The 18,120-nt window shown below is 36.0% G+C and overlaps 1 long non-coding RNA gene across 1 annotated transcript in view; it reads left to right on the plus strand.

The window, feature by feature from the left end:
- The window catches only part of LOC105505500, a 51,365-nt gene extending 42,427 nt beyond the window's left edge, over positions 1 to 8,938 (plus strand). The window contains exons 3-4 of the long non-coding RNA XR_001000756.1: positions 2,534 to 2,676; positions 6,700 to 8,938. This is a non-coding gene — a long non-coding RNA (uncharacterized LOC105505500). The remainder of the gene's footprint in view (positions 1 to 2,533; positions 2,677 to 6,699) is intronic.
- Positions 8,939 to 18,120: the final 9,182 nt, after the last annotated feature.

Raw genomic sequence — 18,120 nt, forward strand, 5'->3', positions numbered from 1 at the left:
TGATGCTTTTAATGAAACAAATCGAATAGACAAATATCCAAGTGCATTGGATGTAGAAAGTTAGTATTGTTTTCTGAAATTTTGACTTTATCAAGACATGTGTGAGTACAGGGTCATCAGGTAAACTATATTTCTTACTATGGATCATAATCAAACAAGTTTGAAAGTTGTAACTCTAAACCCACCCCCCCCTGCCCCCGACACACACACACATGTTTTTGAGACAGAGTCTACCTCTGTTACCCAGACCAGAGACTGGAGTGCAGTGGCATGATCATAGCTCACTGCATCATCAAACTCCTGGGCACAAGCGATCCTCCCACCTTAGCCTCCTAAGTAGTTGGGACTAAAGGCTCATGCTACCATGCCTAGTTAGTTTTAAAATTTTTTGTATAGACAGGGTCTAGCTTTGTTGTCCAGGCTGGTCTTGAGCTTTTTGCTTCGAGCAATGCTCCTGCCTCCGCCTTCCAAACACTAAGCACAATGTCAGGCACATAGACATCTGTAAATACTGAATGAGTTAAACAAACTGTCTAAGTTCTGCCATCTACTGACTGAGTAAACATCGGCAAATCAATTAATTATCATTTTTGAGAGATAGGGACACTGTTGTTGACCATTAAATCTAATAATGGGAATATAAAACCAGTAGAAGAGACTCCTTGGGACAAGAGTCTAAATCACTGTTTGATACCAAGGGACCTTGTGGAGATAACAATATGGAAAAGAAAAACCCTAAGTTTAATGTAGAGCAATGGAGGGTGATTTCTTGGCGAGGGCTAAAAATCAAAGCGTGTTTCTGATTGTCCCAAAGGAGATCATGTGATGGACTATTCAAGAATAAAAATTATCTCGATTTACTAAAACATGGAATAGAACCCAAAATGTAAAATTCTATAGAAATAATATTAAATCCAACACTTACTTGTTTTTAAAACTTTGTAAGGATGGGATAGCCAGAGAGTATGTAAAAGAGTGTGCTCTAGAAGCAGAAAGTAAAATAGTGATTGCTAGAGGTTAGAAATGGGACAAATGGAGGAGTTGCTATTCAATCAAGTTTCAATAGGTATAAAGTTTCAGTTATGCAAAATGAAAAATTTCTAGGAATCTGCTGTACAATATTGTGCCCATAGTTAGCAAAAATGTACTGTACACTTAAAAATCTGTGAAGAGAATAGTTTGTATTATGTTTTTTTAACCACAGTAAAAAAAAAAGAGTATTCTGTGTAAAATAAATTTGAAGTCTTTGAAAAAATAAATTGAACTATTTTGAAATCTCCTTTCCCTCCTGAGAATCCTTCAGAAATGACAGTAAATATATGAAAAAGATATAAATCTGTAATAGCAAAGAAAAAGAGAAACAAGCCATCGTATTCTGAGTGATTTCAACCACTTCTTCATGGAATGTGAAAAGAGGTGATTAGGACTGGTGCCTAATGAAACAGGGAAAGGAATTCAGGGGGTGCTTCAAAGAGATATCCATCTGCCCTGGAGGATGCCATAGGGGTTTGGGATCCAAATCACTAGATATTACAGTTCTACAGAAGGCAGCAGTTAGCTGTACAAGTGGAAGTAGTGAGAGACACTGAACATTTTCATCAGATGAAAGAATCTCCTGCCCACACAACTGCTCTGATTCAGCTCTAATTCATTTCCTTAAATCGTGTGTAAGTGTCTTTAACTATTATTAGCAATATATTTATTGAGATGCATTTTATCACTTCCAATTTGGGGACCTCTGGGACTATGTCATCCATTGTGAACAAGCCTCTCCTCACTAATCTCCCTACTCTCAGTAAGAGTCTCGCCCTAAAGCCAGCTGGGAGCACATGGAGTAAACAGAGGCAAGGTCTTCACCTTCATGTTGCTTGATTTCTCTTTCTTTCTGATAAATGTTTTAAACTGCATGCAAGCTCAATTTATAATTCTACCACTCAGAAATATATACTGTCAATAGGTTGTGATATTGCTTCCATGCCTTTTTTTATTTAAAGAAATAAAGAGGCAATGGATAAAACTAAAGTCCCTGGACTTTATATTAAATACAGTCCTACTGAACCTGCTGGCACCTTGATCTTGAACTTCCCAGCTTCCAGAACTGTGAGAAATAAATGTCCACTGTTTATAAAGTGCCCAGTCTCAGGTATTTTGTTATAACAGCACAAACTAAGACAATATGATTCATTAAAAGTATATAGTTTATGTTGCCTTTTTGTTTTTTTAATGAAAAAAAGAGGACTCTTATGTCCATTATTTTCCCCCTTTCATCATACTCAGGACCTGTTAAGATTTTCGTGTATGGTCTTCCAGATTATTTTTTAATGTCCTCATATACATATGTACTATGATCTGAATGCTTCCCCCAAAACTCATGTGTTGAAACTTAATAATCACCGATGTGATAATATTCAGAGGTGGGGCCTTTAGGAGGTGATTAAGCCATGACGTCAGAGCTCTCATGGATGAGATTAGAGCCCTTATAAAAGGGCTTGAGGGAGGGAGTTCATTTTCTTCTGCTTTTCTGCCATGTTAGGAGACAGCAACAAGGCACCATTTTGGAGAAGCAGAGAGCAGCTCTCATCAGACACTGAACCTGCTGGCACCTTGATCTTGAACTTCCCAGCTTGCAAAACGGCAATAAATAAATTTCTTTATTTATAAAGCACCCAGTCTCAGGTATTTTGTTATAGCAGCACAAACTAAGACAATATGGATTCATAAAAAGTATATGGTAATTATTGGCATGTGTTTTGATTTATATAAATATAATCTGCATCTTTTATTATTTAAAATTATGAATTTTTGTTTTTGTTTTTAGATTATAATGACAACTATATTATTGAATAATTTATATGTATTAATCACCTTTTAAAACACTTCGTATATTTCCACAATCATAACAAAAGCATGAGGTAAGTGGTATAATTTTTGCTATTTCAAAGAGAAAACACCTGATCATATAAATGGAAATGAAATTGTTTAGGATTAAAAACCATCAGTATTAACATGGGAAGTATAAAGTCTATACCTCTAGTTTATGCTTTTTAATTGCTGGAAAGAATTCTGTCATATGAATCTAAGAATCATTAGAATCTAAGACTCTAAATATAATTGCATTTCTTTATAGACCCATTGTTAAATAGTTAGGTCATTTCTAATTGCTTCTGGCAAAAGTACTTAAATTAATATTCCTATATATGTCTCCTGGTGCATTTATCTATAATGTAGTTCATAAAACGAAACTGCTGAGAGGTGTAACATGCAAAATGATCATGCAATCAGACCAATTTAGACTCCTAACAGAAATGTATGAGAGCCTCATTTTCCCCAATATACAACACTTGCCAGGCTTTAATTTTTTCCAGTGACAGGCAAAAAATACCAAGTATTTTTCATTTGTATATTTCTAATTACTAGGGAATTTGAGCTTCCATTCATATATATATATTGGCCATTTTAATTTTACTTCCATTAGTTGTATATTCCCATGCTTTAAACAATTTAATTATCTGACTTTTTAATATTGGTGTGCAAGAATTCTGTATAAAAATAATGAAACTAAATATGGAAGAAAGGAGAAAAGAAAAGTAGAAATAGATCATTGATTGTTGTAGAAGCCATTAAAGAATATCAATAAAATTGGATAAACCAGATAACAGGCTAAAGAAGAAAACAGGAGATGAAAGGCACTAAGAAAAGTATGTATACAAAGGTAACCATTAGAACAGAAATATAAATCCTCCTAAATATCAAAAAATAAAAAAACAAAGATTAAAAGACAAAGAATAAACAGTTCATAGAGAATGAAATATAGAAAATATCATAAAAGACAGGCAATTATACAATATTGTGTGATAGAATTTTGAGAGCAAACATATATCAGTAAATGTCAATGTTCATAAATTTTCCATTGAAAGAAAAGTTTTAGTTAGGCTTACAAATAAAACCCTGCCTGAGTAACAAAGTGAGACCCCATCTCTACAAAAGTAATTTTTAAGAAAGGTAGCCAAGCATGGTGGTGGATGCCTATAGTGCCAGCTACTCAGTAGGCTGAGGCAGGAGGATTACTTGAGCCCAGGAGTTCGAGGCTGCAGTGCGTTATGATAGTGTACACTCCAACCTTGGGCAACAGAGCAAGACTCCATCTCCATTAAAAAAAAAAAAAAAAAAGTAAGAAGTAAGACTTAACTATATTCTGCATACAAAGGACATACCTAAAACAAAGTTATTTAGAAAGATTAAACATAAAGAAATGGACAAGGGTATAACTGACATAAACAACAAGAAAGCAAGAGAAGTAAACCTGACAGAAGATAAATCCAAGCCAAAATGTACTGAACATAACAAAGGTAAATACTTTTTAAGGCTTAAAAGCTACAACTTAAAATGGAAATATTAAATATAAATATTTTTGCACAACATAACACAGCGACTACCTTTCTGGTACATAGAAACACACTAATAATCAGAGACTGGCCTGCCTTATTCTTAGTGCAAGAAAGAGAACAAAAAATAAGTATTATGGTCAAACACACACACACACACACACACACACACACACACACACACGTAGTTCTTATGGATATATATCAAACTCCACACCCTGCTAATAGAGAATCTAACTTCTTCTCAAATACCTGTGAAATATTCATGGAAAATTAGGGTATAATAATTCAAAAAGAAAATTAGTAAGTCCAATTAAGTAGAAATATTACAAACAATGTTCTATGATTGCAATGAAATAAAATTAGCTGTGATTAACAAAACCTAAAAGCCCCTCCTTCCTGGAAATTCAAAAACTTTCTATTAAATAACTGAGTGAAAAGAAGAAATACAAATTGAAATTACAGAATATCTTTATCTTATGCTAAATTTCCATGTGTACTTAAGTCTATTCCTGGACTATTCTTTTTCACCAGTATATTTATCCTTTCGTATACCAGTAGAATTCTGTTTTAATTATGCAAGATTGGTAGTGTGTTTACTGTCTAGGCATTCATGTATGTTCATTCTTTTCAAGTTGAACCTTAGTATCAAGTCATTTTACTCCCTAAAAAATGCTTGTTGAAATTTTTATTAGGATTGCGTTAAATTTATAAATGAATTTAGGGAGAGCTGACATCTTTATAACATTGAGTGAGCCTATCCAAAGACAGGAATAGCTTGAATAGCTTACCATTTGTTTGAGTCTACTTGTGTATCTGCCAAGAGGGTTTTATAATTTTCCTTTTGTTGGTTTTATGCGTTTCTTGCTAAGTTTATCCCTAAGTATTTAATCTTCTATGCGTCTATTATAATTGAGATTTTCTCTACCATTATGTCATCTAATTAATTTTTTATTAATTGTGTGTATTAATTGTGTGTGTGTATATACATACATATATATATATATATATATTTTTTTTTAGACAGAGTCTCACTCTGTTGCCCAGACTGGAGTGCAGTGGCATGATCTTGGCTCACTGCAACCTTCGCCTCCCGGGTTCAAGCAATTCTTCTGCCTCAGCCTCCCAAGTGGCTGGGACTATAGAAACATGCCACCATGCTCGGCTAACTTTTGTATTTTTAGTAGAGACGGGGTTTCACCATATTGGCCAGGCTGGTCTCAAACTCCTGACCTCGTGATCTGCCCGCCTCAGCCTCCCAAAGTGCTGGAATTACAGGTGTGAGCCACTGTGCCTAGCCTATTAATTGTATATTATGATACCTCACTGAATTATATTATTGTTCAAGGTAGTTTTATTGTCAATTCTCTAGGGTATTTGAGGCCTGCTGTCATGCCTTCTGCAAAAAGGGATGGTTTTCTTTCTCTTTACCAAACTGTATGACTCTAATTGATTACAACTGTAATTTTCTTTTTCTTTTCTTTCTTTTTGTTTTTTGGTATGTCTTTATTTTATTTATTTATTTAGAGACATGGTCTGGCTCTATTAGCCAGGCTGGAGTGCAGTGGTGCAATCTCAGTTCACTACAACCTCTACCTGTCAGGCTCAAGTCATCCTCCCACCTCAACCTCCCAAGTTGCTGGGACTACAGGTATGCACCACCATGCCCAACTAATTTTCTTTTTTTTGTTGTTGTATTTTTTGGGGTACCGATAGGGTTTTACCATGTTGCCCATGCTGGTCTCTAGCTCCTGGGCTCAAGCAATCCACCTGCCTCGTCCTGTCAAAGTGCTGGGCTTACAGGCATGAGCCACCCACCACACCAGGCTGTATGTATTTATTCTTATTAAAGAATTATCAACTATTTCTGAATTAAACATTTTAATGACTATACATTTTATTTCTAAGATTTCTATTTGGCTCTTTTGAATAACTGTTCTTGTTCTAGTTTTATGAATATAATGGCCTGGCTTAATTGCCTTGAATTTTTTAAAAACACTTTTAAAGGATTCCAGTGACTTTTTAGGAGGCAGTATAATACAGTGGTTAAGAGTACGGACTGAAGAAAAAGTGTCCAATTCAAACTATAGTTCTATCACTTTCTAACTGTGACACTGGGCAAATTACTTAAAATTTGAGCACCTCAGTATTTTCTATAAAGTGAAATTAAAGGAGACAATGCCTAAAAGCATTTATAACAGTGCCTTACACACAATGAGCACTCAATAAAGATTTGCTATTGAAATTACCATCGTGCTATTTAAAATTTTTTCCACGACACTGAATTTACTCATGGCTGTTAATTTCTGTCTAGGATTTTATCGTTTGTGGAACTACCTCCTGTAAGAGTTTTCTCCCAAGATAGACTACATGAAGGTCAGGACTCTACATTGGCTATGCCTGACTCTACTGTGTACACTGGCTTTTTAAACCTGGTCGTATGTTGGTGTCTTGGTTGGAATCTGGAGAATGGAGTAGGGTAATGAATAGCTTAAATCTGGATTATGCATATGGAAGACCCAAGCTAGGAGCATTAAGGAATCCTAAATTAAGCCAGGAGTAAACAGGAGTGAGATGGGTACGGTTTGATTCAGGTTTATCTAAGCTAGTTGACTGAAAAAATATCTTGAAGATTATGATGTTGGAGAAGTTGTGGGTGCCGAACTCCATTTGTAAGAAATTTGCTAGTGAATGGGAGTTGAGGTAGTTAAAGCAATGAGCAAAGATTTCTTTTTTTCAGGAGGTTAAGGGTGATTGGAAGGAGAGAAATGATGTTAACTAAAGGAGCCATAAGGTTAATTAATTTTAATGGGAGAATGAGATGTGAGCAGAGTGAATGGAGTGGGAAGGCTGAGGTTTGGAAATGTGTAGGTCCATTCTGAGACAAAGTGAAAAGAAAATTAATAAAATGATTATTCTAAGAAAACTTATTAAGGGAACAAAAGGTGAGGGGGCTGGGGGCTTTTTTGGTAACTCCTTAGTTGAGGAGGTGGTGAAGGTACAGAAACTTTAGAAGGATTCTCACTGGCTCTCTTTGCTTGGTTCATGAAAGAATTGTGACTGGAAAACCCATATTTTGTTACATTATTAAATGTTTTGATAGAATTTTCTCTGGGGGATGGCCTCACTGTATCTAAACCCCACTCAACTATAGGATAAGATAATTCTAATGGAAATTCCAGGAATCTCTCACCACATACAATATACGAGAAGTAGGATGGAGTTGGGTTCAGGCTCCATGCTTTTTGCCTCTGGATAATATTTATAAACAAGGAGTCCTACTCTGTCTCTAAAAAGAACAGTCAACATAGTTTTATGAGAGCTGCTTTTCTGGTATAATTACTCTAATGTTGTATTTATCCTCAAGGTCAGTAGTGGCCAATAAAAAAGCTGTCCCTTTCCCTGGAGAACAGCATCCTCCCCCGACAAATAATTTCTGTTGGAAGAACATTCTGTAAGTCCATGTTCTCACTCCAAATATTATCCAGTGTAGCACTGAAGGACGTTTTAAAAACAAAGTCCTTTTTTATCTCTCTGAGCCAAAATGTCTTAGACTTAATTCCTTTTCTACAAAATAAGAAACATCTTTTGGATTGAGGATTAGTCTTGCAATTCCTAATCTTCTTCTTCACAAATGTTTTTATTTAGTTTTGGTCCCCGTGTCTGAATGAGGGATTTGAATAGATGGCCTCTAACTTCCCTTCCATTTCTAACATGCTGGGGCTCTTTGAGTCTGGGTGATTACAGCTATTGTGTCTTATTTCCTTGATATACACTAAGCTTCTTGAGGATAAATAGGGAACATGTTTTATTTGTCTTTGGGTCCCCCAAAACATGTAGGCTGGAGAGCCTGTATAAGTAAATCTCTGTTACTGAAAAAAAAAGTAACTTAATTAAATAAATAGGAATACCCACAAATATCATAGCATAGCCTAGAAGTATTTTCTTAATAAGAAGTAGAAAAGAAAGGCTCTTCCAGGTGGACAAAACACCTAAGTACATGTTTTGATTCTCAAAGCACCAAGGCAGAGGCACTGGCTCATCAGATAACCAAACTCTTCTGGCCGTGTGCTATTGTGCAGAACACAATCTCCATAACTGTGCTGGGCATGCCTGCCACTGACACACAGCATCTTAGCTCCAGTGAAGCCTGAGGAGCAGGCTTCCTCATAGCTCTCTCATGGTTTTTCATGTAAGTCGAGGGGACAGCTGTCCTGGGAGCCTAAGATACTTAGGTTAGATACACCACTAACCTAAGTATCTAGACCACAGCCACAAAATGATATACAACCTCCTCCAATATACTGTTAGGGATCAACACGATCCTATATTATGTCTCTGTTTACCTCAGGCACCGAGAGAAGCCTCACCATTCCTCAGCTATTAATCTCACACTATTTTGTTCCAATTCCTTTTTCTCTTACATCCATATCACTGGCCCTCCTATATCTATGTCTTTATGAATTAGCTTACTCTCCCTATCTTTTTCTTCTTCTCTTTTCATTTCTACCACTTCCTGGACTTCAATGAAATTGAACTGTACCTCAAATAAGAAAAAATAAATATAGTTTTCTTTACTTGTATCCTGTGGATCTCAGGATCAAAAAGTAATTTAGTCTTCCCTTTTGCTATACATAGTTATTTTCAGATTAACAAGCCTCCTTGGTTTCACAAAATTAATTTATTCCTTTAAACTCACGTCCTGGATATAACACATGGCAGATACTATTAGTTGCTACGCGTTCCTTGCTTTTTTCCCAAAAGAAAGAAAACTGATTTTGAATGGAGCAAATATATGCCCAGGTTTAAAGGAAAAATTAAAATTAAAATTTCCCTTGAATCTAAGATTAGCGATGTCAGATGGTTTTAGTTAATGTGGTGAAAACAGAAAATACTGGACAGAATTCGCAAGAACTCACTTGAAATGGGGGAAGAGTCAGCTGGCTCTCTCATTTTGTACCCCTCCTCTTTGTTCTTGCTGAGTGTAATGCTAACTTGATGATGGATCTTGATAACCATGAGGCAGCAGGTGTGGAGGCAAAAACCACAAGCTAAAGATGGTTTAAAGGAAGGATAAAAGGAGGCTATTGGCATAATGTGGCTACTCTTATCAGCCTGGAGAGCTTACATCCAGGCTTCTGGTTATGCAACAAAAACAGAACTCTTTCTTTATTTAATCCATGTTTGAAGCTAAATAAAACAAAACTCTCTCTCCCTCCTGGCTTTTCCTTCTATGCTCCAAGAAATTCAACTGCAGGATCACAATCTTCCATTCATTGTGTCATCTGTATTCAGGGGAAAGCCCCCCCTGAATCTCCCTTCAGTTGACATTTCCACCAGGGATTTAAAAACACTCATTTATAATTAGCTTTGCGTCAGTCACTCCACCAATGATTCACTCAGAATTTCGTCATTACCAGAAACTTCTCCACCTGAAAGATCTCAAATCCAAACCTTCCATTTTCTGACACCATCTCCTATTGTTTGAGATTAACTGATCAAGTAATTCCATTAAAATAATCTTTTGACCTCATCAGATAATCAATTGATTGAACTCTACTTTCTCATCAGTCTTCAAATTGCTCTTCTATTTATTTTCCTACTTTAGTCTCATGGTTGGGCTCCATGGGACTAAAGTATGATTACTCTTGCAAACACTCCCTTGACTCCCGGTTTCTCCAATGTATTCTTAGAGCAAAACCTAACTCTAATTTCACCAAGCAACTAAACGTTCTTGAAGAGAATCATATAGGTTCTCACACGGGAGAGACAGATTTCATGTTAAATCTGTGATCAGTAACTTCAAATGGGTACTTGGCCCTCCCCAGAAATTCTACTAGTTTGCTCTACTAAGTTCAGTTTCCCACTTGCTGAAATGACTATCTCATACCTTCTCCTCAAGGCCTTGCACCACATCCATACTTCACTCCAGGGTGAATCCTTTAGAAACGAACACCTTCACATTTCTATTACTACATACATATACCCTTGCTCCCAGTTACAGGGCTTTGCTCCTTTCTATATAATCTCCCTCTATCTTCATCATCAGTTTTTCCCTTCCTTTTGGCTCATTTTCCATGATCACACAACCATGCTCCAGTCTCTCTTCAAGAACCTACCCTTAATCTCACCCCTACCACCAACCACAGCTCCCTATCTCTCCCCATTATGGCCAAAGGTCTTTTAAGAATTTTTCCATATCTAATCTCCATGCTTTCGCCTTCTATTTACTATTCACATTTCTTTTTCTTTAATTTTTGTGTTATTGTTGCTATTTGCTTTTTGGAATTGAGCTTTAAAAAATGTTTGCTTTAGTACAACTGGTAATATAGCAAACATTCACGTACTCATGACCTAGAATCAAAAGTTGCCAAATTTTGTCTTTTTTTTTTTTTCCCAGATTCTTCATTACTTTGTGGTTTTAAACAAAGAAATCATTACAGGTGAAGTTGAAATCTCCTTTGTTCTCTACCCTAGACATACTTTCTTCCATTATCAAAAAAACCATTATGATGCATTTAGTTTGCTTTCAAATAACCTTTTATAATTTACTACAAACACACACACATATATCCATAAACAATCTAAAGTTAGTTTTGCATATTTATTTTAAAATATACATAAAATGGAGTGATTCTGAAGCTTTCTTTTTTCCTTAACCTTAGATTCTTGAGATCTACTCATGTTGGTTCATATTGATCTATGTCATTCATTGTAAATGCTGTATGTATTTCATCTTACATAGTCAAAATCATTTATTTGAGAAACTGCATAGTATAATGGTTGAAAGCAAGTATACTGGAGCAATGCTGCTTGGGTTTACTCAAACCCATGTTGCTAACTAGCTATGTGACCTTAGGCAAGTTATCCAAACTCTCTGATGTCAGTCACTTCATCTATAAAATATAGTTAATAGATGTAGCTACATTTTGGGATTAAATGATTTAACTCATCTAAAGTACCTAGAATCTTTCTGTCTCATAGTAAACATGTAATACTAGTGTGTCAGTGGGAAAACAGATGGCATACTCAAATTAGGATAATTGGAAGAGGGTTTACTTATAAAGGAGCAAATTACAGAAGTGTAGTTAGAGAATGGGAGGAAGACAAAGAAGAGTACCTTTACCCATGACAGCAGTTGCGAGAGGGAGCTGTTAACATTTCTATGCCAGAATGAAAGCAAACATTAGAAAACAAATTAATCTTATAAATAAATTGAAATCTCTTCCCCAGTCTTCTTTCCCCCACTTTCCTAAGGGAATTATTAGACATTGGGGTTATATCCAAACTACATTTAAAAGTTTTTAGGCCAGGCACAGTGGCTCACACCTGTAATCCCAGCACCGTGGAAGGTCGAGGTGGGAGGATCACTAGAGGCCAGAAGTTAGAGAACAGCCTGGTAAACATAGTGAGACCCCACGTCTATTCATTTAAGTAATAATAATTAATTAATATAAAATACAAATTTTATACACACTCCTATATGCAGACACCTAAACCTTTTTAGAGAAAAAGGTTGCCAGAGCCAGGCAGAAGTCATGTAATGAAGGCCTCCCAAAGGCATGTTCAGTGGAGCACTGATTCTATAGGATGTTAGTGGGTTTCTTGCCAAATAAGCTTATAAACAGTGCTTAAAACAAAATTAACATTTTTTTTTTTCACCAGGACTTCTTAGAGCTTTACCTGTGCTAATGTGGGAGTCAGGAAGAAACCCATGAAGAGCACTCCTTACCCGTCTCATCCCCTTGTCGAAGGTTGCCAAATGCACGGAGGGCAGGGAGGATTTGCTATCCTGAAGACTTGCAAAGTCAGGAGAGGGTGACATGAGGCACCATTTGAGCTTCAACTCTCTTGCAGCCTAGTGGGTCTAGTGAAACCTCTTGGCCTGGGAAATTTTAACCATGTGAAAAGTGACAGTGCAAAGACTCACAAAGCAGATGGACTCCAGCCCTCACAGATTTCCCTCACTGTTTTGTGAAGGAAACAAATCAATAAGATCCATAAATAAACATTTTTTATTTTGTCTCATTACAGATCAACTCTATGGTGTATAATAACTAGGCAGATTGACTTCAGCTATAGATAGCACGGTGGAGATTTATAACCTGTCAGCAAACTACTTTTAGGGGATTTTTTATAGGTCGTCATTTGCAATCACAAAAACTGTGCTGAATATAAGAACAGTTAACTCTAATACTGAATTCACTGAAGATATTATCATGGAGGACTCAAATAAGTGTCAAGTATTTTGCAGATAACTTTGTAGGACCATTGTGAGCATGCTATGGGCTCCAGGGTTCTCAGCTTGTGATTGGCCCTGAGAAAGGGTAGATAAAGTTACTTTAAAGTCATTCTAGATGAAATTCAATTTGAAATAAATTTTGATTCACAGTGACCTTGCCAACTAAACCTCACAACCCCCAAGTATTCACATTACAGTTGGCTTCATAAACTCCACTGGGTTTTTAATGTCCACTCAAAGTGTGGTCCTTAGCTAACTAATGCAGAAACAGAAAACCAAATACTACATGTTCTCACATATAAGTGGAGGATAAATGATGAGAACGCATGAACACAAAGAGGGGAACAACAGACACGGGGGCTTACTTGAGGGAGGAGGGTAGAAGGAGAGAGAGGATTAAAAAAAAAATAACTATTGAGTACTAGGCTTAGTACCTGGGTGGTGAAATTATTTGCACAACAAACCTCCATGACACAAGTTTACCTATATCACAAACCTGCACATGTATCCCTGAATCTAAAATAACAGTTAAAAAAATAAAAAGACTCAACTGTTCAGTTCACCTTTCCTATAGAACAGAACCAAAACAATCATGCCTTTACTCTGGGTTTTTTGCATGAAGGAACACTGTTGAAGAATGGTCCCTGAAAGACATCAGCACTGGCACTTTTCCTCCCATCAAAGAGAAGGAATTTGGGCCCTAAAACAGAGTGCTATTGGCATCCTTCCACAAAATGACTATGCACGTTCTTTCCTATAAATTATAAAATTAAACAAAACCATGATTTAAGACTAATATTTGTACATACATTGATATGCCAATGAACACTGTGCATCTGTAAGATGAGAATATCCTGTGAAATGTTTCCTGAGGATATTTTTCACTGAGCTTTTGTTACTTTGTTTTGTCAGACACTTCTTTCCTGGGCTAGTGTTCCTTAGAATTTATTTTGGGAAATAATGCTGAGAGAAGAGCAGAGAATCTGGAACCTTGATGACATTGTTGAGCTACTGATTAAAAGCATCCTGAACCTGAATTCTACCATTGCATGAAACTTCTGATATGTGGTTTATTAAATCTTCTTATTGGTTAACACTGTTTGAATTGGGATTTATGTTATTTGGAACGTAAACTAACAGAGAGAAAATTGGTACACAGATTAGGGTACTGTGAGTAGCAGATTTTAAATTGCGGAAGTGATTGGATGCAAGAGGTAGGACATGGAGCCATAAGGAACCCTCTATTTACAATGTTGATTTGTGTTGACCATTTATCATGCCTGGAATAGAGACAAGCTTGGGCTAAAAGTGACCTGTCTACAAAAAAAAAAAAATGTGGGAAATATGGTTTTGCCATACTTAGTCCACCTGCAGCCAAGTGAACTAAGCGTCTGATAGTTTGGAGCTATGCAGGTTTGAAAAGCTGAGCGTGACCCATGAGTTCTCCATCAGGACTCCACGTGTGTTGGGTGCTTTGAGAGCCTGTTGATAAAATTGAAAGCATGTGTGAACTTGAATGAGAGAAAAATGATATCTTTCTTTTCATTAACCTCTAACTGAAACTTAGCATTTCCTATAATTATAAATGTGGAACCAACAAACCCACAGATGGATATTTGTAATTTGTCACCAACAGAATTCACGGATATTTTCATGTCACATTATAGTTGTCACAAATATCTTAAAATATCATTTACATTCAAAACTATTTTTTAAATTTTAGTAGATCCATGGCTACATATTAATTTTGCATATCTTAAATATTAATTTACATGAATTATAGACACTGATATTATATCATTTGTTTTTAATAGTTTCACAACTATATTTTAATTTTTTCTGTGCATTATGCATTTTATCTTATGCAAAATAAAATATGTAAAAACACAAATAAAAAGTATAGAAAGTAGTAAAAAAATTTATGTAAAAATATTATTCTGAGAAAGAGTCTATAGGCTTCACTTACATTCCCCAGGTGTCTGTGGCATAAAAAAGTTTAGGAATCTTTACCCAAGGTAAAATTAGTGACAGAAACTATGGGAAAATAGGAGATTTAGGAATGGGATTATGGTAAAAGACAAACAGATTGCCTCAGGATATTCTCCAGCATTTCCTAAGAAGTGTTCTCTAACTGACAAAAGGAACAAATGTATCTATTGTGAAGATGTAATTGGGAAACAGCTGGGGATCAAGAAGCAGATTATGGTAGCGCATCTACACCCAAACTATTGTCTATAATTGCCTGAGGACCAGAGGGATGGGCTAGAGTCAAAGCTTGTTGCTGGGAGACTGGAATTCTCAAACTCAATGACTCTTATCTGGAAAGAATTTATGGCTCTCAGTAAAGTAAATAGATCAGCAGCTCACTACATTTTTATTATATTTTATTTATTTGTCTTACTCTTTATTGAGGTGTAATATGCATACAGAAATGTATTACAAGTGTAGAGCTCTATGGATTTTCACAAATCTAACACACTCATACAACCAGCACCCAGATTAAGAAACTGCACTAAGAGCACCCCAGAAGCCCTGCCTGTTCTCCCTCTTTGTCCTATTCCTGTAGTATGTTGACGGTAAAAAGCACAATTTAGTTATTTTTATATAAATGGTATTGTATAGTATGTACTCTTTTGTATCAGGCCTCTTCATGAAGCTTGGGAAACTAATCCATACTTTTGCATCTTGTAGTTTTTTCATTTTCATTGTTGTATAAGCAGAGATTTTTAAAAATGTGATCTGGGGACTCCTGAGATTCCTGCAACCTTTTCCAGTGTGTTCACAAGATCTAAACCATTTTTATAAAATGGTACTATATAATATGTCTCTTCATTCTCTCATGAGTGTACAGTGGAGTTGTCCAGAGGCTACATGATACGTAGATGGTGTTCATGCATTCTTGTTTTCAAAATTTTCTCAGTTTTAATTTCCAATATGATAAATGCCATAGATACAACAAAATATAAAATACATAAACAAAAGTTCCTTGGGTTCTGCAAAAATTTTTTAAAAAGTAAAGATGTCCTGAGACCAAAAAGCTTGAAAATCATTACTGTAATTTTGTGACTATACCACAATTTATTCTTCATTACATTGTTGATAAGCATTGGGTTTTTCTAATTTTTGGCTATTATGAATTCTGCTTCTATGAATGTGTCTTTTGGTGAACATATGGACTCCTTTCTGTTGGCTATATATACCTAGGATTGGTATTGCTTGGACATGGAGTATATATTTAGTTTCTAGTAGATATCACCAGTTTTTCAGAATGTCTGTACCAATTTACACTCCCATCATCAATCTATAAAACTTTCACTTGTTCTACATTCTAATCAACACTAGATACTGTTTATACCTTTAGCTATTCTTTTGCTTGTTAAGTGGTATTATATCAAGGTTTTAATTTGCATTTCTCTGAAACAAGTGAATTGAGCACCTTTATATATGCATATTAACCATTTAAATATTTTTTTGTAAATTGTTCAGTTACTCTATTTTTTTACTGGGTTGTGTACCTTTTTCTTACTGAGTTGTAGGAGTTCTTTTCCTTTTTAAATGTCTTTTTCTGCATCCATTAAAATAATCATATGTTTTTCTCTCAATATTGATATAACACTCATCCAATCCAGACTCCATTCAAATTTTACTAAGTAGCCAAACTTTCTATTTCAGAATCACGTGTGTGTTGTATTTAGTCATCATATTTTATGAATCTCCTTCAATCTGCAATAGCTCCTCTTTTCCTCTCTTTTACGTCTTTGACAGTTTCAAAAAGTCCGGCTCTTTAATTCTTTATGATGACTTTCAAACTTAGTCCATCCGATATTTCCACGTGACCAATTCTATAACAAGCCACAAAATTGATGCCGTGCTCTTGTGGTAGTCTGAATAATGCCCTCCTCCCTCAAAGATGTCCATGTCCTAGTTCTAAGAACCTGTAAACATGTCACCTTATATGGTAAAAGGGATTTTGCAAAGGTGATTAAGTTAAGAATAAGAATCTTGAGATAGGGAAATTGACCTGGATTATCTCAGTGGGCCCAATGTTATCACAAGGTCCTTACAAGAGGAAGGAAGGACGATCAGAATTAGTAGAAGGAGATCTGATGATGGAAGTAAAAGTTTGGAGTGGTGCAAGGAAGGGGTCATGGAAAGTGAGGAGCCTTTAGAAGCTGAAAAAGTCCAGTAATCACTTTTCCCAATGTCTCTGAAAGGAACACAGCCCTATTGTGACATTCACTTTAGACTTCTGAGAATAAATCTGTGCTTTTTCAGGCACTAAGTTTGTGGTAATTTGTTACAGCAGTAGTAGGAAACTAATAGATTCTTTTTAGTGAATTACATCAGCAGACGCTCTGTGTCAGCCCTTCCCACCATTGTACATATGTATGCAAAATGATACCTTTTATGGCTATCAGCCAACTTCTTTCCTCAGTGTAATGTTGTAGGGAACAAGAAGACCATTAAGATCTCTGTAGAGACTGGGTATGGTTGCTCACACCTATAATCCCAACACTTTGAGAGGCCAAGTTGAGAGGATCACTTGATGTTAGGAGTTTGAGACCTGCTTGGCCAACGTGGTGAAACTCCACTCTAGTACAACACAAAAATTAGCTGGGAGTGGTGGTGTGTACCTGTAGTCCTAGCTACTTGGGAGGCCAAGGTAGAAGAATGACTTGAACCCAGGAGGCAGAGGCTGCAGTGAGCCAAGATCACACTAGCCTGGGCAACAGAGCAAGACTATGTCTCAAAAATAAATAAATAAATAAATAAATAAATAAATAAAATCTCCGTAGAGTGCATTATGGCCGAAGGCAGTCAAATTGATATAGCCTTGAGGCAAGATTGTGAAGTTTTACTCTTAGTCATACCAGATAAAAAGAATTTGCTTCTGATGTTTGTTGCAAATTAGTATAGGGAAAAAATATTTGCCAGCTCACTAGCTGCATGCCACTTATCAGGGAGTTGTGCTGATTTATTTTAGTAAAGTTACTATATCTAGAAGAGCAGCTGCAATTGGAGTTGCTTCCTGATCAAGTTTATAATCTACAGCCATTCTCTAAGATCCTTTTGCAAATGCTAACCATGTGACTTAAATTAGAATAACAGAGCTGTCAATATCTCTACATCTTTTAAGATTTTTATGATGAGGTTAACCTCTACAGTTCTCTCAGAAACCCAATATTTTTATGATTTACTAACAGAGTAGAAAATAGAGATTCCATAGGTTTTCACTTGGCCCTTCCTATAATAATGATCTTTACTCAAATGGCCAGATATCCAATGTGGGGGTATCTGCCAGTTGCCAATATATATTTTTTCAATTTTTTATTCAGGAACCAGAGAAATAATGATGGACTTACTTGGCCAAAATTCAATATATTACCTCAGGGGTCCCCAACCCCCAGGCCGCCTGATCAGTACCAGTTTGTGACCTGTTAGGAACCGGGCCACAGAGCAGAAGATGAGTGGCTGGTGAGTGAGCATTATCAC

This window comes from Colobus angolensis, unplaced genomic scaffold, assembly GCF_000951035.1.
Source record: "Colobus angolensis palliatus isolate OR3802 unplaced genomic scaffold, Cang.pa_1.0 Scaffold126, whole genome shotgun sequence".
Classification (NCBI taxonomy): domain Eukaryota; kingdom Metazoa; phylum Chordata; class Mammalia; order Primates; family Cercopithecidae; genus Colobus; species Colobus angolensis.